Source organism: Antennarius striatus, chromosome 1 (genome assembly GCF_040054535.1).
Source record: "Antennarius striatus isolate MH-2024 chromosome 1, ASM4005453v1, whole genome shotgun sequence".
Lineage (NCBI taxonomy): Eukaryota > Metazoa > Chordata > Actinopteri > Lophiiformes > Antennariidae > Antennarius > Antennarius striatus.
This window is the reverse complement of record NC_090776.1, coordinates 2251280-2274553: the sequence shown is the minus strand read 5'-3', so window position 1 is coordinate 2274553 and position 23274 is coordinate 2251280. Positions and strand designations below refer to the sequence as shown.

General features: G+C 47.5%; 1 protein-coding gene across 2 annotated transcripts in view; it reads right to left on the bottom strand.

Annotated features, from left to right (window-relative positions):
- The window catches only part of large2 (LARGE xylosyl- and glucuronyltransferase 2), a 41277-nt gene extending 37010 nt beyond the window's left edge, over window positions 1-4267 (bottom strand). The window contains exon 1 of one of the 2 annotated variants that reach the window (XR_011035011.1): window positions 4083-4267. The gene's annotated coding sequence lies outside the window, so the exon portion shown is untranslated. The remainder of the gene's footprint in view (window positions 1-4082) is intronic. The other variant, XM_068310402.1, reaches the window with a different exon arrangement.
- Between the last annotated feature and the right edge of the window lie 19007 nt (window positions 4268-23274).

The window sequence follows — 23274 nt, the reverse complement described above, 5'->3', positions numbered from 1 at the left end:
AACCGAAACCTCGTTTGACTCTAGAACCTGAACCTAGTTTACTTCTGGAACCCGAACTTTGTTTGCCTCTAGATGCTGAAAGTTGTTCATCTAAAACCAGAACCTAGTCTACTTCTAGAACCCGAACCTCATTTGATTATAGAACCCGAACCTTGTTTGACTCTAGAACCTGAAACTCGTTTATCTAAAACCTGAACCTAGTTTACTTCTAGAACCCGAACCTCTTTTCCCCTCTAGAACCTGAAACTCGTTTATCTAAAACCTGAACCTAGTTTACTTCTAGAACCCAAACCTTGTTTACCTCTAGAACCTGAAACTCATTTACCTAGATCCTGCAAGAACAGAAAAAACACACCACGGGTCGGATTTCTGCTGACGCGGCACAAACCCACAGACCTCGTACTGTACCTCCTCCTAGAGGTCCAGGTCTGCTCCGCTGCTGGGGGAACCCCAGGGTTCTAATCCCATCGGAGATACAACGCAGGTTGCCACGGCAACACCCTCTGGCAGCAATTCCTTAACGAGAACGGAGGACCGGCGTTTTCTGCCTCATTGCGCGTTCCAAGCCGTAAATACATCTGTAATTACTCACACAGCGTCAGGTGGGCTTCATGTCCCGACGGTTATCTACACCAATGGAGAGGAGGAAGAGGAGGAGGAAGAGGAGGAGGAGCACCAGCTGATAATAGCGCCGCTGCTAGCCTCTTGGAGGCGGGTCAGCCGTTAAAACATGAAATAAAGAGTTGATTCTGGGGGGAGGCAGTGGCTGAGGAGGAGCCGGTGAGATAACAGCATCAGTGAGGAGGAGCAGGAGGAAGAACAAAACGTACTATTAGCCTATCAGCTGCAGGAGGCGCAGAGAACATGAAGGCCCGACTCAGCAGAACCGACACCGTTAATGTTTAACGACTCATCCCTGAAATATTGATCAGACGTGTTTTAATGCTGAGGTGCACCTTCCTGCAGGCAGGTGGAGCTCCACCCCCTCCTCCTCAGCTCCGCCCCTCAGCGGAGGAACCATGGAGAACCATGTGTGTGAATTGTTTTCATCAGAGACGTGTGAACATGTCAACAATCACTGCGACCAATCACAACCAGGAGTGATGAAGAAACACCCTGCTAACCATTAGCATGGTGCTAGCATGATATATCAGGTTAGCATTGTGATACCAGGTTATGTTTAGCGTAGATATAAGCACATAGGTATGAGATTATCATTTAGCATGTTAGCAAGGTCCTAGCCTTGTACAAAAAGTTAGCATTCTGCTATCAAGACACACTTAGCCTCAGTATACTCCCACAGGTACATAGAATCACTATTTAGCTTATTAGCAAGCTGCTAGAATTAGACAAAAAATTAGCATTCTGCTAACAGGCTATGCTTAGTGTCAACATAGTGTTATTATTTTTGCATAATAGCAAGGTGCTAACACTAGACAACAGTTTAGCATTCTGCTATTGAGAAACATTTAGCCTCTGTATACACCCACAGGTACATAGCATCATCATTTAGCGCGTTAGCAAGTTTCTAGCATTAAACAACAGGTTATCAATCTCTCATGACATCACTGTTTACCGTATTAGCAAGGTGCTAACGTCAATGAAATCAAGGTGGCTGCTAATTTTTCAGCATTCAAGCAATCATTAAATTATTTTTTAAATCGGTTCAAAACGACGGCTGGCTCACGTTTGTCTGTTAAAACATAAAAACATTTTAAAAACGTCCGTCGTGTCCATAGCAGCTGAATTTAACGTTCTTCATAAACTGGATGAAGTTAAGTTGAATTAAAATCCGATGAGCAGGAACAACGTTGGTCTCTTCAAACATCACTCTGAACAACGGACAGGCTGACCTTTAACCCCAGGGTTCCCGCTCTAAGCCATTAGCAAACCTTAGCACCCCGCTAATCAGGTGAGTTCACCCTGATAACCTCATCGGCCACGCCCCCACAGCTAGTCTTAATCTGTAGATTAAAATCAACGCACCAATCACACACCCGCATCACCGATCCAGCACCAGGTCCGGTTCCGACCTGCCCCCCAGTTCCAGTTCCGTCCGCTAACAGCAGCATTAGCATAAGCCCTCCAGGTGAGGCGCAGCGGCGACTCATCAGGAATTCCTGACGCATGCTGGGGGGGTCTCCGAGTGAACGTAAACGCTGGTTCTCATTTCCTAAATCTGGTTTCACACCTCCTGGAGCGCCAGCGCTGCCGGGCCTCCAGCGCCGCTCCAGCGCCGCCATGAATATTAAAAGGTGGAGGGAAGAGCCACGGAATGAATACCCACAAGCCACCAGGGCCGGCGCCAACTGGAGGGTGAACCGCCACCACATCACCGGCCAAAAGGAAAAGCAGCGGGATTTGTTTTCATAGGTGGGGGAAGAAGTCGAGTGTCAAGAGGGAGAGGTGTTTAAACTAGTCTCTTCTCCAGGGGTTTAAACTAGTCTCTTCTCCAGGTGTTTAAACTAGTCTCTTCTCCATGTGTTTAAACTAGTCTCTTCTCCAGGTGTTTAAACTAGTCTCTTCTCCAGGTGTTTAAACTAGTCTCTTCTCCATGTGTTTAAACTAGTCTCTTCTCCAGGTGTTTAAACTAGTCTCTTCTCCAGGTGTTTTAAACTAGTCTCTTCTCCAGGTGCTTAAACTAGTCTCTTCTCCAGGTGTTTAAACTAGTCTCTTCTCCAGGTGTTTAAACTAGTCTCTTCTCCAGGTGTTTAAACTAGTCTCTTCAGGTGTTTAAACTAGTCTCTTCTCCAGGTGTTTAAACTAGTCTCTTCTCCAGGTGTTTAAACTAGTCTCTTCTCCAGGTGTTTAAACTAGTCTCTTCTCCAGGTGTTTTAAACTAGTCTCTTCTCCAGGTGTTTTAAACTAGTCTCTTCTCCAGGTGTTTAAACTAGTCTCTTCTCCAGGTGTTTAAACTAGTCTCTTCTCCAGGTGTTTTAAACTAGTCTCTTCTTCAGGTGTTTAAACTAGTCTCTTCTCCAGGTGTTTAAACTAGTCTCTTCTCCAGGTGTTTAAACTAGTCTCTTCTCCAGGTGTTTAAACTAGTCTCTTCTCCAGGTGTTTAAACTAGTCTCTTCTCCATTGATCCGGTGGAGGAACTAGATATAATCTCAGACCAGCTGAAGTTCTTCTGTTCCGTCATAAACTAACGTGATTCTGATGAGTCCTGATTGGCTGAGAACCAAACAGAACCAAACAGAACCAAACAGAACCAAACAGAACCAAACAGAACCAAACAGTTCCTGTTTTTATTTGCATGAAAAACCTTTAGACAGATCGATAAAGTTTGATCAATGATCGATCAGGGAGAGGACGGATCCCGAGGCCCGGTCTCAACCGGACTCTGTCACCTGTCTCCATCTCTGATGAGTCAATCCCCTGTGATCCTACGGGTCTGGACCACCTGGACCCGATCCGGACCCATCACCTGGATCCAGAACGGACTCTGACGCGCCCCAAACCCGAAGGCGATCGATCGGTTATCTGTTGGAGGTTAAATCAAGTTGGAGGTAAAATCAAGCCACTGTCCCACAACGATGAAAAGGTTCTGGAGCGGGATGATGACCCGGATCAGAACCAGGATGGGACAGACTGATGTTTGGACTGATTGACTAACCTGGTTAACAGATTAACAAGATCACCTTTCAACCGCTCGGAACCGAGACGCTGGAAGAACCGAACTGAACAGATCAGTCAGGTCACTCGCTGAGGTGCTTTATGGGTAATTTCTGGACCGATCCGGTTAAGTTCTGGTTCCGGTTGACTCGTCCTTCCATCAACAGCAGCTGTTGGTCTTCTGGATTGCGGGGAACTGGGTCACCGAACGCCTCATCGGTAAAACTAGTTGGACTCTAGATTGACCAGAACCTGGGTGACGGCTGACGACCCCGAGACCAACCGGTCGGTTAAGCGTGTGACATGTTGGGGGGAGGTCAGAACACGGCTCAGCGGATAAGAATGCAGAACCTTGTCCAACACACACACACACACACACACACACACACACACACACACACACACACACACACACACACACACACAACAGAACCAAACACCAACCGGCTGCTGGGGATCTTCCTCACCTGGAAGTTGTCTTCCTCGCTGTTCTGGCACCGGTAGGTTCTAGATCTCAACCCGGGGGGGGGCTCCACACACCATTCAGAAATCCATCCAGGAACTGGAGCTCTGCAGGAGGAGGGGGGGGTTCGACTCCCATCCGGCTCCGGCACGAATGAACAAAACAAGTCAGGAGGAAGAGGAGGCCTGGGGGGGGGGCGCCTCCAGGACGGCGCCTCCAGCCCAGGTCGTAGGAGCTGGGGGGGGGGGTGTTCTGGTCGTTCACCAGGACAAACACTCTGCTCCCGTCCGCTCCTCCTGAAGACTGAGGCTGAATGCAGCAGCACCCCCACCACCAGCACATGAAGCCCCGCCCCCTTCACATGGGCTCGGCCAATAGGAGAGCTGCCTGCTGCTGCTTCCTACCCCCGCTCTCCCTGTGAAGGACAAAGGCTGGACTTCAGGGCCGGAGCCAATCACAGCCCACCCCCGGCCCGGAGGAGCCCCCCCCCCCCACCCAGGGCCCACAGTCCCTATAGATCAATCAATGAATGAATAAATAAATAAATAAATAAACATTGTAATAATGTTTATACATTTAATTTTTTTTTTTTAAATTTTAAATTAATTTTAAATATATATATATATCTTTATTTTATTTTTTTTAATTTTTATTTTTTAAAAACACATTACAAAATTGTATAAATAAATCAGGAAATGATCTGATTATTAATGTTGTTAAAATACTGACACTCAGAGACACAGAGGGACGTTAACGGAGGATCAGAAGGAGGTGAAGCAGCAAAAAACCAACAGGTCATAAATAATTCAGACAACTTGAATTTATGAGAGCATGAAGTACATCAGACGAGGACAACTTCACACACACACACACACACACACACACACACACACACACACACACACACACACACACACACACACACACACACACACACGCTTATTCAAGGTGAGGCTTCATATGCAAATGACCCATATGGACTTCATGTCACAGCAACAGTTTCTGAAGAGTGTTTGTGTGTGTGTGTGTGTGTGTGTGTGTGTGTGTGTGTGTGTGTGTGTGTGTGTGTGTGTGTGTGTGTGTGTGTGTGTGTGTGTGTGTGTGTGTGTGTAAGACAGGGTCAGGGGTTAGATGGATACTTAAGGACGAGTGGATCAGTCTAATTTGCATTGATGGTTGTGATCATGGAACCGTAGCGGGTCTGGACCGGGGGTCACATGGTCCTTTTTTTGGGGGGGGGGGGGGGGCACCTTTAATATTGGATGAGCTGACAGATGGTACTGCCTTCACACCGGTCTTTAACACAGGTATTCAGGCACAGGTGTGTGGGTGTGTGTGTGTGTGTGTGTGTGTGTGTGTGTGTGTGTGTGTGTGTGTGTGTGTGTGTGATCAAAGAAACCCAGTGCAAAGGCACACACTCATCAAGAATCAGACACACAGTAATTATTCATAAAACACACACACACACACACACACACACACACACACACACACACACACACACACACACACACGCACAGTGATGGAGTGGGAGTGATTGGACTAATTAACTATTGATTAGTTAATAATTGGGTTATTAATTAACCAGGAGACAAACAGCTGATGTTTCTAAACGCGTCACATGACGGTGATGTCATCAGCTGAGGCCACGCCTCAGTAACCTTGTGTCTGACCTCTGGTGACCCCTGAGAGGCTGGACACGCCCCCCCTTCTCCGAGTCAAACCCCAGCAGGAAGTCTCAGAAAGTTACGTTCAGAGGTTAGCGTAGCGTCGCGTGAGGCTCCGCCCACCAAACAGACCCCTCCTCTTTACACGTCTCAGGAAGGATCAATAAAATGTCTCCGTCAATTGGAGGTCAAATAGATCCAAAGGACCAGTGAGGTTCAATCAGAACACCAACCGACCAATCAATCAATCAATCAATCAATCAATCATAAACCCTGGGTTCACCTGGGGTCACACCTGAAGGTCGACTCCCCCATCAACACGCCTGATTGGCTCGTGTGTTTGGATCTAAACTCTAACGACCATCGAGTCGACTGGTTTTGGCTGGACCCCCCCTCCTCACACACACACACACACACACACACACACACACACACACACGCACACACACACACACACCTGCTGGACTCTCGCTGTGTGTTTTGATTCGCTGCCTGCTGGGTGTGATGTGTGTGTGGGCGTGTGTCTTTGTGTGTGCGCGCCGTGTCCGTGTGTGTGTAGGTGTCATGGAATGAGAGAACAGATGGAGGCAGATGGCGACGCCCACTGCTGCAGCGAAGCCGCATCTCATTACAGCCCCGCCCGCTTAATCTGCTCCGACCACAAAAACATTATTCTAGAGTAAAATCAGGAAAATAACTCCCAGCGGAGAAGACGTGGGGGGGTGGAGGAACAGGTGGTGGTGGTGGGGGGGGGAGTGGTGGAGGGCAATTACAAGATAACAAGAAGCAGACTGAACAGGGAGGGGAGACGTCGATGGAAAATGTTCTGCAGCATCCAAACACAGAAAAGTTAGAGTTTATTTCTGCTGCGGTTCAACTGCAAAGTTTCTCCAGAAACTTAGAGCAAAAATAAAATAGGTAGGTGTTCATAGCAGCGTTATTAAGGTTCATTGGCAGCATCATGTACGTGTTCATAGCAGCGTTATTAAGGTTCATTGGCAGCATCATGTACGTGTTCATAGTAGCATTATTAAGGTTCATTGGCAATATTATGTAGGTGTCCATAGCAGCATTATTCAGGTTCACAGGCAGCATTGTGAAGGCGTCCATAGCAGCATTGTTATGGTTCTTAGGCAGCATTATTAAGGCTCATAGGCAGCATTAAGTAGGTTTTTTGCAGTAGTATTAGATTCATAGGCAGCGTTATGTACGTGTTCATAGTAGTATTATTAAGGTTCATTGATAGCATTCTGTAGGTGTTCGTAGCAGCATTATTAAGATTCATAGGCAGCATTGTGTAGGTGTCCATAGCAGCATTATTCAGGTTCACAGGCAGTATTGTGTAGGTGTCCATAGCAGCATTACTACTATGTAGGATTTTGCAGCAATATTAAGGTTCATAGGCAGCATTGTATAGGTACTCATAGCAGCAATATTTTGGTTCATAGCAGCATTATGTAGGTATTTGTGGCAGCACCAGAGCTTCATACGCAGCATTATGTAGATGTTCATAACATTATTAAGGTTCATAGGCAGCATTATGTAGGTATTCATAGCAGTATTGTTAAAGTTCATAGGAAGCATGCGTAGGTATTAAGATTTATAAGCAGCATTATGTAGGTATTAATAGCAGCATCATAAAGGTTCATAGACGGCATTATGCAGGTATTTATAGCAGCATTATTAAGGTTCATAGGCAGCTAATATAGGTATTCATTGAAGAGTCACTGGGGCTCACAGGCAGAATTATGGAAGTATTCATGGCAGCATCACTGAGGTTCATAGGCTGCATTATGTAGGTATTTATAGAAAGGTCATTAAGTTTCGTAGGAAGCATTATGTAGGTATTCATAGCAGCATCATTAAGGTTCATAGGCAGCAAAACGTAGACATCACGTAGGGACCATGTAGACATAAATGCCTACATAGAGCAGTCTATGAAACTGAATATAGACTTTTAGCTTGATCCCAAAGGGAAACTCATCATTGTGCCATAAAGCAAAACCAGCAGGTGTACAGAGGTTGTAACAGAGGTCGTAACAGGGGTCATAACAGGTCATAACAGAGGTTACAACAGGGGTCCAGTGCTTTCTGCTCAGAGATGAAAGTGGTTCTGGCAGCTTCTGGCACTCGCTGGAGTCCAGCCTGTCTCTGAGCGAAACAGGCTAATTGAAACTTGGCTTGTTTCACCAGAGCTGCGATCAGTGACCTCTGACCCCTCAGCTGGGACATAATAATAACGGCAACTCCGCCGGGGCCGACTCCCCGTCCTCCAGGTCTCAAAAAGGATCCAGATTAGTTCCAGATAAAGAGCCTGTTGACTGGTGGCACCAGTGGGTGACGGGTCCGGTAACCTTCTCTACCGTTATCAGGTGTGTTCTGTTACGGTCGGACGCTAAACCGGTCGGATCCAGAATAAAACCAACCGACGGAGGCGGATCCGTCTGGTTCCAGCAGCTGAAAACCGAGAGAACCTACATAGACGTCTGAAAACCGAGCATGTGACCAAGTGTTGATCTGAGTCCCAATCGTCCTCCACACACACCATCAGTCCAGTCACATCACGCCACCTGTCCCTGGGTAACAAACCAGCGAAAGCACCACCAGCACCGGCAGCACCGCCCGGCGCCGCCCGGCGCTCCAATGGCGCCGCTGTCACCTGAAACCAGAGTGTGGAGCCAGTATAAACAAGGTCTCTGACTTTTTACGTCGTTTATATTTAGCTACTTGTTTTCATTACTTGTTTTATATCTGGACAATTGACCAAAAGCCAGACTCCATGGTTACCGCGGATCGAATCTGTGGGGGTTACCATGGTTACGATCTTTTTTGGCAAAAGCGGACACTACGCTTGGGTTTTTTAATGAAATCTTTTCACATGAATGTTTAGTGTCGGATGATAAACAACAATTGATTTCGTCTCGATTTACATCCTCCAGCTCTCATTGGCTGAAAAAATAAGGGGGCGGGGTTAACAACTTCACTTGGAGGTCATGATCCTGGAGGCTGGACACGCCTCCCTTTGGGGTAGGCGGGATTTACTGACCACAACTCATCCGCCAGCTAAGTGGGTTCCGGAGGTTGTGGGTTCTGTACCCTGTGCTGCACATGAAGCAGATCGACGGACGCCATCAGAAGAACTTCCTGGAGGCCGGAGTCATGAAGTCAAAGCGCTCCGAGGTGGAGGGTGATGAAGAGTATGATGAAGACTCTCATGAAGAGTCTGATGGGGAGCGTCTGATGGAGTCTGGTTCTGGTAGAGAGGCAGTAATCAGACCTGTCGCTCTCATCCGGGGATGAAGCGCATCGATGTTACGTTTGAGTCGATGATGATGAGGAAGATGATGATAATGATGATGATGATGATAACAACTCCAAGTTTGACAGAAGTCAAGCGTGGAGAAAAAGATTTACCTGGAGAAAAACCCCTGGGGCCAATCGTCTGTCCATCGGACTGGAGAAGGAGGAAGATGGAGAGGGAGAGGAGGAGGGGGGGGGGGAGGGGCTTCAGTCCAGGTTCACTCAGTGAAACAGTGCATGATGTCATTGTTGGTGTTGTCCTCTCTGCTCTACGACCTCTAGACAGGAAAAGTTGGATTTTAATTGGACTCTTTTTTATTTCGACGATCACTGAACCCGGTGACTTATGTCCCATCTGTTGAGAATAATAATTGTCTGTAATGAGGTGTTTTTTCATTATTTATTAAACCTCCAATCTTAGAAATCTATGACTGAAGGTTGGAGCCTGAAGTGACGAGAAATTAAAAGATGGAAACTGGGGAGAGAGAGGAGTCCTCGCATCTATGTTAGCATTTATGTAATGTGACTCATCAGACTCCTGAGTCATGTTCAGAGTGACATCATGTTAGCCCTTCTCCGTTTGGATGTTCTCTTGCCTGCAGCATGTGGAACCTCCTGTCATGACTTAGACCTATAAATACATTTGTTCTACTATTTCATACGATCTCAATGACGATACCTGTTAACGGCTCGGTTTGGATGCATGTGAGTCATGTGACATCTGAAGGTCTGTTAGCATCTCAGAGCGTCAGGCTTCCTACCTTGGATACTTTCTTAACAGGATATTATGAGCTTTTAATGGTTTTCTGGTGATTTTTAGAGTCCAGTATTTGTGGTGGACAGACGTTACTCCAGAGAAACGACCTAAACTAGATTTTTATGTTTTAAACTGATATATAATCAGAACAACCGAACTCTAAACGACCTGATTCTGTATTTTATTTATTCTGTGTTGTTTTAATGTCCTGTAATTGTTTCTGGTCAGTCTGAGGGAATAGAACTTTAGTATTTATAGTAGTAATGACATTTAAATGACTTCAAATGGTGATTATAAATTGAGATTTAATAAATGACAATTTAGGAACAATTCAATTTCTGAACATTCTCTAGGAGCCAGTTGTGTTTGTATGTTGAGGACTTCCTGTACCTGCAGTGACAGCCTGTGATGTGTGGTTTGGATGCCTTCAGTCGGCCTCTGGACTTTAAACATCAGACAGGATTCTTCTCTGCTTTATAAACGGTTTCCACTTTAGGTCCAATTCTGAAGCCATGAATCTCAAACAGGGAGGGAAATCACGCCTCAGACAGAAACACGCGTGTCAGGATCAACAACCAGGAAACTGCTTCATTTGGTGATAAGACTGTCGCTCCCCTGTAACCAGACGCCGTTAGGATGCTCCCTCTTCCAACACTGTCATTACCCTGGAATGGGTTTCCACCGGTCAGCTGTGACAGTCGAGGGGCTTCCTTTAAAACCAATCTCTGCGTTAATTCTCCGACATTCTACTGGTTCGGTGGAGTCCATCCAGCTCTGGTACCGGGTCCGGGTGGCATCCGTGGCAAGATGAAGATGGGTTTATTCAATCCCTCACGTCAACAAACATCCAGTCCATTCTATTGGTGTTGAGCGAATCGGACACACGAGGGCGGAGACTTACCGGTGGACTAGAGCAGAGTCTCAGCCATCAGGCAGGAGAGTGATGGCGGCCGTGGACGGCGAGGCCTTCAGGTGCATCGCAGTGACGGGGGTAGAAGCTGGTGACAGCTCCCCCAGAGGTTCCTGATGGTTCTGCCCCAGTTTGTCTAGCTTTCAGAAAACATGTAGAGATGAAGATGAAATGAAGGCAGAATAAGAACCACAGGTTCCATCCGACTTGATCTGGAGTCAGACCTAACCTAAACCTTACCCTAACCCCTAACCAGAGGCGGACCTAACATTACTCTGACCCCCAAACCTAACCCAACCCCAACCCTAATCCAATCCAAATCCAAACCCTAACCCAAAACCAACCCTAACCTTACCCTAACCCAAACCCAACTCTAATCCCAAAACTAATCGTAGCCCTAACCCCACCCCAAATGGTCACCCAAAACCAAACCCTGACCCGACTGCTAACCCCAACCCAACCCTAACCCTAATCCTAACTACAGGCAAACCAAACCCTAACCCAACCCAAACCCCAACCCTGACCCCTAGGCTAACCAGAGATAGACCTAACCTCAACTCTAACCCAAACCCCACTGCAAACCCTAACCAAACCAAACCCAAACCAACCCCTGACCTTAACCCAGCGCAAATCCCAAAGCTAACCCAACTCTAATTCCAGCGCCACTCCTAACCCCAATTCTAATGCTAACCCTAACTCTAACCTCAACCCAGACTGCATGTGATATAGTCCCTCGAGCGAGTTCTGTACCTTTTGATCTTCATCCAGGTGTTGAACACATAGCCACCGGACCAGACCCTCAAACATTCCTCCACCTCTGCTACCCTCTCCTCTCCATCCATGTAGAGACGACTCTAAAATCTTGAAAATGGAGAAAAGGAACCTGAAACATTATGAAAATAGAACATTATATAAACAGGAAGCACTCTGACAGAAATAGCTGGGTGGGTTCTTTATCCACGGCTCATTATATTTCACTAACTAGAATACAATCTCTTTCACTCCGGTGCAGGATGAGTACCGTGGAGTGTTCCACTAATGTGTCATCTCCATCACGGGGTTTATTCAATCAGCCTCCTCTCAGCATCATTGAGCTGCTACTGATGAGGTCAATAATCTGATCAGAGAACCTGTGTCTCCACACATGAGCTGATCGCTGGGGAGCCGCCAGGCAGTAGCGAATCACTGAGGTCTTCATCAGTGCCGCGCAGTCTATAATCTATACAATTAGATATCAATAAGCTCCTCAACGGCTCGCCGCCCAAATGAGCATAAACAACAGAGCAGCATCAACTGGAAAATTATTCCTACGCTCCAGTGCGTCGCTGTTGCACCGCCTCCTGTTTCCCAGCAGCATTGGCACTTGTGAAGGCTAAAGCTCCCTAGACCTGAGACTATTAGACAACTAACACACACGGATAAGCTAATGCCCACCAATGGGCCAATACACACACCGATGAGCTAACACAGAGACCCCTATGCTAAAATATAGACCGCTATGCTGAAATACAGACCGCTGAACTAACGCCAAGACGAGTCCCCAAACGTACAGACTGCTAAGCTAACACATACGGATAATATAACGCACACCAACAAGCTAACACACAGACCCCTGTACTAAAATACAGACCGCTAAGCGAACACAAAGACTACTCACCGAACACAGACTGATAAGCTAATACACACTGACAAGCTAACACACAGACACGTACGGTAAAATGCATCAATAAAAGGAAAGTAAGTCGAAACTGCACGCCTCCAAAAATGCGTTTCAGAACCAGAACTTTCGGTCCAGCTGAGAGAACTTTTCTCTGCAGACACCAAAGTCTTCAGGTTTGGGGTTGAGGATCTTGCTGCTCGGGGACAGAGGGGCGCCTCGTCTTCAGGACGTCTCATTTAGAGGAGGCGGAGCCTCCGTCATCCATGTTCGCAAAACACTTCCACCATATCTGTGGCGTCGCCACTCCACGCCACTACCTTGTCAGAATCTCGATGTGAACTCCTCCAGGAACCATTTTTAATAAACCAGCAGGACTAATGCACTGGAGGAGCTGCTCCCTTTAACATCCCCCACTTGGAGCTCTGACTGTATGACATCCACCACCTTTTGTTCCACCTCTCTAGTCCCCAATTACAGTAATCTCCTTCCACGGCTAATCCTGCAGCGAGGAACTTTGAAGCGGGTCGCTTCGCTGAACATCAAAGTTCTCTGCTGGCATCGGAAAAACACTGCCGGATGATGTCACAACCCGGAGATACCGCCAAATATTCACTCAGTGGACGATTAACTATTAACATTTGTGTTTACCTAAATGTTGCCGTGGTAACATCAGAGTCTCATGATCTCACGCTAAACCGTTAGCGCTAAGCTAACAGGCAACCTTCTAGAGACAAGGCCTCAACTTTCATCAGCTGGGCTTCTTTCCAGGGAGTTCTTTATCCTCGCTCCGGTTTCTCTCGTCGATGCTCCAGTGGGAATCATTCATTAAAGAAGGAAAAGGTCACCGAGAGCGTGCTGGAAGGTTTTCCTGGGATGATGGAGCTCATTGCTTCGTCAGCCACAGATAAAGGTCAGGCGGAGCTGGAGGACGGAGCGTCGCGAGCACCCGGAACATAGTTAATGAGGTCTCTGATTGGGATTTACTTTGAGGTGAGTTCTGATTACCTCCAGGCTCCGCCTACTGAGGTTTAAGGTGATGATGCTAGCTAGCATTGGCCCTCAACGCCCTGCTGGGTCTCCTTCCACAACTTGAATCGTGCGAGATCCGATCTCAGAAGCTCCGACCCGTTCTTTTTAGGTGACTAATTAGACGAGAACATCGCCACAGCAACCTCCAGGAAATGAAAGTGTCTCTTTTTTGAGAAGACGTCGATTCTCCAGAGCTTTTTTGGTTCAACGGCTGAAAGTTAGGAGAGAAACTGAATTATTGAGCGAACACAGCTTTTAACAGCCTGGACTTTGTCCCAGACAGGGAAGTTTCTATTTGGGTCAAACTTCTTCTTTCTTTCCGGACCACGACGTTTCCCTAAGTTGCTCTTCCTGGATGTTGTTCCTATCCAGTCCAAACCGGGACCTGAAGGGCAGGAAGTCCAGCTTCTGATGTCAGGTTCTCAGCTTTCTCTGGACCATCAACCACTTCTGTCAACTTTAAGTCATCAACAATTGGTGCCAGCAGACAGACGGCGTTTCTTTTGTTTAGCTTTGCAAGAGAAGAGTTGGATTAAACTGGCGGAGGACTTCCTATGAGATCATTAGAAGTGACTTCAAGGACAAACCATTACCCAAAAACCCCGGTTAAAGAAAGTTCCCAGGCATCTGGGTTGCTATATAAATGCTAAAGGAACCAACAGGTAACGCTTCCCAACCTGGCAACCCGCAAGGGAGGGGGCATCTAATCCTGACTCTGGTCACGGGAATTGTCCTGATCCATCATTCCTACCTGCCAGCTGAACTCCTCCCCCAATTGCTGAGTGATAAGCTCCGCCCAGGCTTGTCAAAGATGGTGAGAAGTGGGGACTTCGTGGTCTGGGAGTGTCCTTGACGATGTTTCTGGTGGAGTTTGATTTTGTTACCTCACGTCTAAAGTGGGCGGTGTAATCAGGAACCTCCTTGTAGCGCAGGGTGGGGCGGAGCTCGTCGACACTCTCCCAGGTGGGTGTGGCCTCCGGTTTGATTGCCACTCACCGAGAGGTCGGGAACGAAGCCGCAGAACATTTCATTTTCTCCCTGTAAACATGAAAAAGTAATGAGACATCTCTGAGCGCTCGGGTTCCATTAATAAAACAGCAGCCGCCGCCCCGCTGGGGGGGGCCGCGGGAAAGGGATCCGATCCGAAAACGTGCCTGATTCCTTCGGAGTGTGGCGCGTTAATGCGACACGGCTGACGGGTTACGCGTCAAGGCTTTGTCTTCTATCCGATCTGAAACCCGGTTAAATCGCACATTACCGAATTATTCATCTTTGTTCTCTTGTTGTGAATAATTAATCCCATAAAATCTCCACATAATCCCTGTAAACGCACCCCCTCCCGCGACCGACCCTCTCCCAGGAGACCCCTCCCCCCGTCAGATTCCTTCAATGCTCATCACGTCAAGTTTAAATATCGATAATAACATGTTTTTATGGGCAAATTTGCCAATCTGGTGCCAAAAGTGTTGGGACACCCCCACTGACGGATTGGATTGTGGGTAATGTAGGCCTTGTTTGTCAGAACCTGGTACCATCCAAAGTCCAAGACCAGGTTTCATCATGAGAAACAACTTCAAATACGACCAGTGGAGGAAAAGACGGCGTTAAAGTTCTGAACCGGCCAAACCAGAATGAAACCAACTTCGAGGTGAATCTACTTCCTGTTTCACTCCCCCTGAGGACGTTTTTGGTCGGGAGCGTTGTGCGTACACGTTCTTAACTCCGAGCTCATCAATGAGAATCAGAATTAAGCCTGAATTATTCTCCGTGGGGGGAGGGGGGCAACAGCACAGCGCTAATCCTTAGCGACAGCAGTAAGTCACTTTTAAACACGCCACCACGTTGCGATCACACGACCCCCTGGAGTCCGTTGTGTTGCTGTTTAAACGAGATAAACAAAGCGTTTATTTGTCTGTTTGCATAGCTCCTCCCCCCATCTGTGTGTTGGTGTCGTGTTATTGAGGCGTGGTTAGCATTGCTGTTAGCTTCCTGGAGGAAGCAGGAAGTGATCGAACCATCGACCGTCAGAAACCTGTGACGGCCGATGAACCGACGGACGGACACCCCATGAAAGGTTTTCAGAGAAGCATCGGTCTCCATGGCGATGCAAGTCTGACTTCGACCCTCCTCTACCTCCTGAGGATGAGGAGGACATCATGCGTGAGCTAAATGTTCGGATGAAGAGTGTTGGCTGTCTCCACAAACTTTTCGCTCTCCGCCCAAAGTACTGGTCGCCTGAATTATTCAGGTCCGGTCGGGTTCCTGCAGGACGCGGAACATCAAGGCGACGGAGGCGGCGCTGGTTAACGGGACGGAAACTTTTAGCAGAAACTAGATGTGACAGTCGGTTCCAACCAAATGAGAAAAAGATCCTTTGTGACCTCCAGCCGCACCGGGAACCGGTAAATATCGATGCTCCCGGCGGGTTCTGAAGGGTTCTGACCTCCTTCACCTTCCCTCAACCAATCAAAACTCTGTGAAGCTGGGAGGTGATTGGTTCAGCCTGATCCGTCCAGAATCAGGACTCCCAACCGCGTTCGGGTCAGAAGGAGGCGGCGCATCCTGCTGGGAGAACCTGCTCTGAAGGAGGAGCAAGTAATTTTTCCTGGTTCTGGTTCCGCTGCAGGCCAGACGAGTTGAGAGCAGATGATGAAGACGTGATGAGGGAGGAGGAAGAGGAAGAGGGTGGGGGTGTCAGGCCATCCTGGATTTAGAACCGTTTTATTGGTCTAACAATCCGGTAATAGTCTGGAGATAAGGATTAAAGATTCTGAGGCCGGTTTGGGTAAAAGACTCCGAATCATTTATTAAATCCTGACAGATTTGGGAAACATTCTGAGATCGTTTGTCTTGATTCGTCTCATTGATTCAATATTTATTTGTGAGCTTTTAATGTCCTCTGCAGCAGAGAGAACATTAAAAGCTCCGTTTATATCAGCTGTTTCATGTCATCGATGAAGGAGGCACGTTTTACAGGTCTAGTTTTTAATTTTTTTAAACCCGAATAATGCGGGATGAACTCCTCTGATGCTTCACCTTTGAAAAGATGAAACCTGGAATTTATGGAGTATAAAAAAAACAACAGGAAGGTTTTTGTAACAGCTCCACGGTAACAGACAGGCATTTTAAGGCGGCATTAAATATCAGTAATGGATTAATACGCGGAATATGTCTAGAATGACATTAAAGTATAAAAGGATCTTCATTCCAATGGTAAAGGATCCTCATCCTGACAGTAAAGGTGATCATATTTATAGAAACAAAGCAAACAGACTCCCCACCTGATGGTCCTCCCCCTCAGAGGAGCGCTCTTTTTAAGGTGGTAGGACAGATGGAGGCATCCAGGGATGAGAGGACCCATCCGGACTCATTAATCCTGCAGCGCTGCCTGGAGCTAGCGCCGTCCGCTAGGCACTGGCTGGAGCAGCAACAGATGCTTGAGAAGAAACGGTTTCATTAGTTTAAACAGGAAGATGATCGTGTGTGCATCTGCTTCATAACCGTCTCATAAATCAAGGCGTGTGGTTTTAGCTCACAGCACAACAAGCCGAAAAGCCTGATCAGGTGAGGAGTCAGAATCCATTGATCCCCACCGAAGGAGGACGTGGAACATCATGGGGACGGAGCATCCGCATGCTAACTGCTAAGAGCTAACTGCTAAGATTTACTTTATAACGTAATTGAACTGTATTATAATGACCAAGATGGAGACAATATCTGGGGGAGGGGGGTCTGACAAGTCTCCTGATGTCCCCACTTTGTCTCATGTCACTCGAGGTCCCCACTTTGATTCACGTCACCCATGAGGTCCCCACTTTGTCTCATGTCTCCCGAGGTCCCCACTTTGTCTCATGTCTCCCGAGGTCCCCACTTTGTCTCATGTCTCCCGAGGTCCCCACTTTGACCCACATCCTCTTTCAAACTTTTGATTTTGTCTCCCACAACGTTTAACCGAATCCTCAGATACGTCACGGCAGCAGGTTTCCTCTGTGGTCTTTTGTCATTCAGAGCGCAGGCTTCTAAATTACAGCCAATCAGGACCTCTCATTTCAACAGTCGGTTGCCATGGCGCTGCGGTGACTAAACCAATGGACGATAGTGGGAGAGCAAACAGGAGAATCACTTGAATGGAAATCGCTGTGGAGAAGCGTAACAAGTCCTTGACGCCGTCCTTCAGTTAGTTTCTCCTGCTGGGTCGATTTGACCCGCCTCCATGGGAGCCCCGCCTCCCTCCCCCGGAGGTCTGGTATTTCTAACGACCACCTGACACGGCTGTGCTGATTGCGATTCTTGTCTGATCTGAAAATCAGTCCTGACCCGAGAGCAGCGTCACTGAAATCCAATTTTTGAGGGAGGACAGACAGCGATTAGTTTAATGGATCCAGGCGTGCGAGCAGTCAAAGAATCAAGGTGACTGCGTCTGATTGGGGGAGGAGCCGAGACTCCAAATGTCAGGTAATCATAGACTCCGCTCTGAAACATCCCATCGACATTCCCCTCCATGCGTCTCCAGGAGTTATATTTCTGACTCTCTGGTGAACATGAACGTGTTTCAAGTTGATATCTGATTACCCTCACATCACATCAGCGTCATTCACATCGCCCCCTGGTGGCAAAAAGGTATTACTGCCACTCGAACAACATCCCGAGAGACAAAGACCCAACGACGTAATAAACGTGTAACAGTTCCACGAATGATTTAAAACCAATATTATAACTGCACTTGTCCCTACGCTAGTTAGCTAGCTAGTTTGCTAGTGGGCACACCTATAACAAAAACTGTACATCAATAACGCAACAAAAAAAATGTAGACCAGATCCCAAGGAGAGTAAATTCTACAACCAATTCATGCCATACATACAATCAAAGGAGAGTAGATCAAGGCTTTGACCTAGTCTCCCTACCTACTATTTACACGAGCCGCCTGCTAATTATTATAAACCTTGAGTCTCGGCTCATGAAAATATAAACATTCAATCATGAAGTCAACAGCCAATAGGAGCACTGCTTCTGCCCCAATCAGGAAGCACCAAACCAGGAAGAGAGGAGGAAATAAGAATAAGAACAAGACTCACATCTGAAGTTGGATATCGGGTCAAAACGTGTTCCCTGTAGATTCAAGTTGTGAACAAAAGACACGATATAAACCTGCATTGGGAGAAAAATGAAGGAATCCAATATCGATAATATTCTTCTGTGGACCATCTACTGATGGACTTGATGAACCTCCAACTGCCCGGATTTGGGTTCGCCAAAAACCTGACAAGCCACTCATTCAGGAGGAGCAATGGAGTAAATCCACCTCTAAGAGGGGGAACCATTAGGGGAACCATTAGCTCACATTCTTTAGCATCACTAGAACCCTGGACAGTCCGTGAAACTCAACCCCACATTTGGACCCAACAGCTCTTAATTGCTACCTGTTACAGCGCCAGTGAATTCTGGTTCCAGGGACCTGGGTCAGGACCTCAGACTAGCTAGAAAGGTTTTGTTCGTTCCATTATCATCTGGTGGAAAGAACTGTTTTTATTTTGAGGCCTATGTTACTGTGATCCGCCTCAGACGCAGCCGTGGGACTCGATCCAGATCCCACAGGGACAAACATGTCTGGAGACGAGGTCTCCGTGAACCCGTCTGCCCCTTTCAAACAGACTGACATCGGATCCTGCTTGTGATGACGGGCCAGAAATCGCTGCCTCAGCTGAAAATAGCACAGCTGTAATTAGCCTGTGGTCTCGCTGCTTCAGGACAACCGTGTCAGACAGAACAAGCTCTGACGCCAAGTTGGGACGCGACCAGGTCCGACTGATGGGTAACTAGCCGAGACAGAAGTCAGATAAGACCCTGAGACGGATCTGAACCAATCAGAGCTCGGAATGAAGGTACTGTATGTACGAGTCAGCAGAGTTGTGGTGTTAAAATAGTGGCGTGAACCCCCAGACCCCCGGGGGCTTGAACCGGCAGGAGGTCCAGACCTCAAGTGGGCCTCAGCGTTCTCTCCAAACGCCGACATTAGCCTAGAAGTGGTTGGATGCTAATATTAGCTGTTGTCAACGGGCAGCAAATATTATTTTCTCCAGGAGTGGTCGTGTCAAACAGTCAGGGTCAGAGGTCAGGTACGGTTCGTCAGGTTCTAGGTCCAGACGGTGGTTAAAGGTTTTGTGTGGACAGTTGGTAGATTTAACCCTTAACTTCCTGGGTGACGTCAACGAGGATTGGACAGAAATGACCCGATGACATCATCATCAGATCCAGCACACCAGAATCCGGTCTGGATCAATCATCAATAATAATGAAAGTAATGTGATCGAGAACCCGAGGATGGAAAGAAGAAAGGAAGGAAGGACGTAAGGAAGGAAGAACAGAAGCGGGAAGGAAGGATGAACGGACGGACAAACAGAGGGAAAGAAAGATGCTCCGTGACTCGGTGACGACTCGTCAGCCTGGACCTGTTGATGGTGAACTCGGGCCTGAGGCTGATCTTCTGGCTCACACACACTCATTCACACTCATCAATATTCAGAGCGCCGGCGCCGTTGCGACATTAATGTTTCATCTGAGTGGGGATCCGCTGGAACGTGAGAACGTCTGGAGGTTCTGGAGCGAGGCGCTCCCTTAGAACCAGTCCCAGAGGGGCAAAAGGATCCCCTTCCTCTGGACCAGATCCACGAGTCTCTGCAAGACAGATGGTGTTGTCAAGACAGGAAGTGATGCATGATGGGAGCTCTGGCACGGTGTGACATCACTGAAGGGAAATGAATACGACTGTCACGCCGTTAGCAGCGGCTCGCTAACATGGATGCTAACAGGCGTGCTTCTGTGAGACCCCTCCTCTTGATGGCGGACAGGTTAAGATGACGTCATCACTTCTTAAAGGCGGCGGCGACGCGGCCCGCCTCCCCACCGGGGTCAGGACAGGGCGTCGTCTGCACGCGCTCCATGGAACATTAATTTGGACGGTGTTTTTTGGGACTATAATGACAGCAAATGAAGCTTTAACGTGCCGGCTGATGATGCGGCGTGCGGTCATTAAGGCCCCGCCCCCCCGGGGTCAGTAAACAGCCAGCAGACGGCGGCGCTGGACGAGCTCAATTAACCATCAGCAGAAGCTAAATATGACATTCAAATGTTCCTAGAACCACAGGAAGAAGTTACCGGCAGCACCACCGGGGGGGGGGGGGGGCAGCAGAGGGTACCAGAAAACTTTATTAGTCTGGACGACAACAACAATCTTGATTGACAGACAATAAAATAAAAAACCAAGATCCAGACGATGATCCTGGTCAAGAACAGGATCTGAACTGATCCTCAGGTCAGGAAGGAAGGCAGGAAGGAGGGAGGGAGGGAGGGAGGGAGGAAGGAAGGAAGGAAGGAAGGAAGGAAGGAAGGAAGGAAGGAAGGAAGGAAGGAAGGAAGGAAGGAAGGAAGGAAGGAGGGGAGGAAGGAAGGAAGGAAGGAGGGGAGGAAGGAAGGAAGGAAGGAAGTGAGGAAGGAAGGAAGGAAGGAGGGGAGGAAGGAAGGAAGGAAGGAAGTGAGGAAGGAAGGAAGGAAGGAAGGAAGGACAGAAGGCTTTTTTTTTTATTTTTGCAAAAACACTTTAATAACATTCAAACATTTTACAATTTTACTTTAGATGAAAGCACTAAAGTGCTTCAGAAGAAGGAGATTTTTTGCAAAAAAAAACTTCAATCACAATCAGAACATTTAGAACATTTAACAGTTTTTCATCAGATGAGACTTCAAAAACACTAAAAACCAATAAACAAAAGGAAATACAGTTTAAAAATTAGTGAATTATATCAGGAAGTTTGCAAGAGTGAGTTGATCATCAACTAAAGTCCACAGGACATTTTTGTAACACCAGATGTTCCGAAAGTTATTCAGGTCTTTTGTCATTTTATAGAAACCAAATTCTAGTTTTAAGCGACATCTGATGTTAAGGCAAAAAACAGTGTTGTCACGTAAATTGCGAGTACAGAAGGAAGGATGGAAGAAAAGAAGAAAGACTAACAGACAGAAGAAACTGGATTTATTAAAAACAAAATTTAAAAATTCTCAGACGATTTGCTCGAACAGGTAAGATGTCTCGTTTCTCTAACGAGAAGAAAGTTTCTGGAGACGGAACTGAAATAACGACGGGAACGGATGCAACTCTGGAAGAGGGAGAAGGAAGGACCGGTGACAGTGATGGAGGCGGGGCGGATAATGTCACGTGACGTCGTTAAAATGCTGATGCCGTCGTCTCGACTCGACATGACTGAGAGTCGCTTCAGCAGCAATCTGGAAAGAAATCCGTCCAATTTGTCCCCTAAATGAGTCGCGTCCCATCAGAGAGGCGCTGGTCTGGAATCAGCTGAGTGATTTGTCACGCTGACAGGAACGCCGCCGAAGCAGCGGGACGACCACAACAACTCCAAAAAGTTGTGACCTCCCAGCAGCCGCCGAGCACTCGGCTCAGAAAGTTATTACAGAGCAGCGGGGGGCGTCATCCGTCATCCGCGCCCCGCCGGGCTAACAGCTAGCGTCATCTTTAAAAGGTCCCACAAAGCACCTCTTCATCGTTTTCCGACAGGAGCACGTGTCCCCGACCCCGGACGCCTCCGACAGCCCCAACGAGACAAGAAAAAACAAAACTTTTGTCTCCACCAATCAGAAAACATCAGAAGCACCAATTGTGACATCAAAGCCCACTTCATTCAAATCAGAACCTGCTAAAGGAGAACATCAGCACACCTTACCCTACTGGTGTTGTCAACTTAGTGTTACCCCCAGACTCTTCGGATACCCCAAATGCGAAAAATTGATTTTGTCTCAACCAATCAGATAAAAAATCTGAAGCATCCCTGTGACATCAAAGCCTGCTGAATTCAGATTACAGCCAACTAAAAGAGAACATCAACACATGTCCCACTGCTGCGTTTTGTCATGTTAGCATCACCCCGAACTCCTCGGATACCCCAGACGAGCCAAAAGAAAAAAAGACACCAACTTTTGTCTCCACTAATCAGAAAAGATCTGAAGCAACTAAATGTGACATCAAAGTATGATTAATTCAGATCAGAACCCGCTAACAGAGAACATCAGCACACATTACGCTGCTGCATGTTGTAATGTTAGCGTCACCCTGGACTTCTCCGTCGCCGTAAACGAAACTAAAAAAAAAAAAAAAAAATCCTTATCCTTTTGTCTCCACCCATTAGAAAACATCTGAAGCACCAAATGTGACATCAAAGCCCACTTCATTCAGATCAAGACCCGCTAGAGGAGAACACCAGCACATGTTCCACTGCTGGTTGTCATGTTAGCTCATTCCTCCTGAGAAAAACCCAGACGGACAAGGAGGAAGAGAAGGAGAGGAAACATCTCTGAGGAAGACTCAGAGAACCATCTGGGGAGGAGCTGAAGAACCAACTGACCTCTGACCTCTGTAGAAAGTCGTGACCCTTTGATGATCAGAACCGTCATACTCCGGATGTGTCAGCGATGTTCCTTTGATTTGATAAACAGGACGGATGACTCATCCCGCCTCCAGCACCATCGCCTGAATCATCCGTCAGCAGCCGCTGCTCTGTGATGACATCATCAGCCTCCAGCCAATCAGTGAAGGGATGTAACCTCTGGGCTCTTTGACACCATCTTTAAACAACATTATGGCTCCTGACCGACCTCTAAACGGACGACCTCATCTGAGACGGAGCTCAGGCTGGTCCAAGTGTGTGAAGCAGTCCAGGTTCACGCAGTGAAGCAGTCCAGGTTCACACGGTGAAACGGTCCAGGTTCACACAGTGAAACGGTAATGCTACCGTCCGCCTGATAAATCCTCATGATGCACTACAGGTGATGTCACACGTCAACGAGGGCAGAGTCTCTGA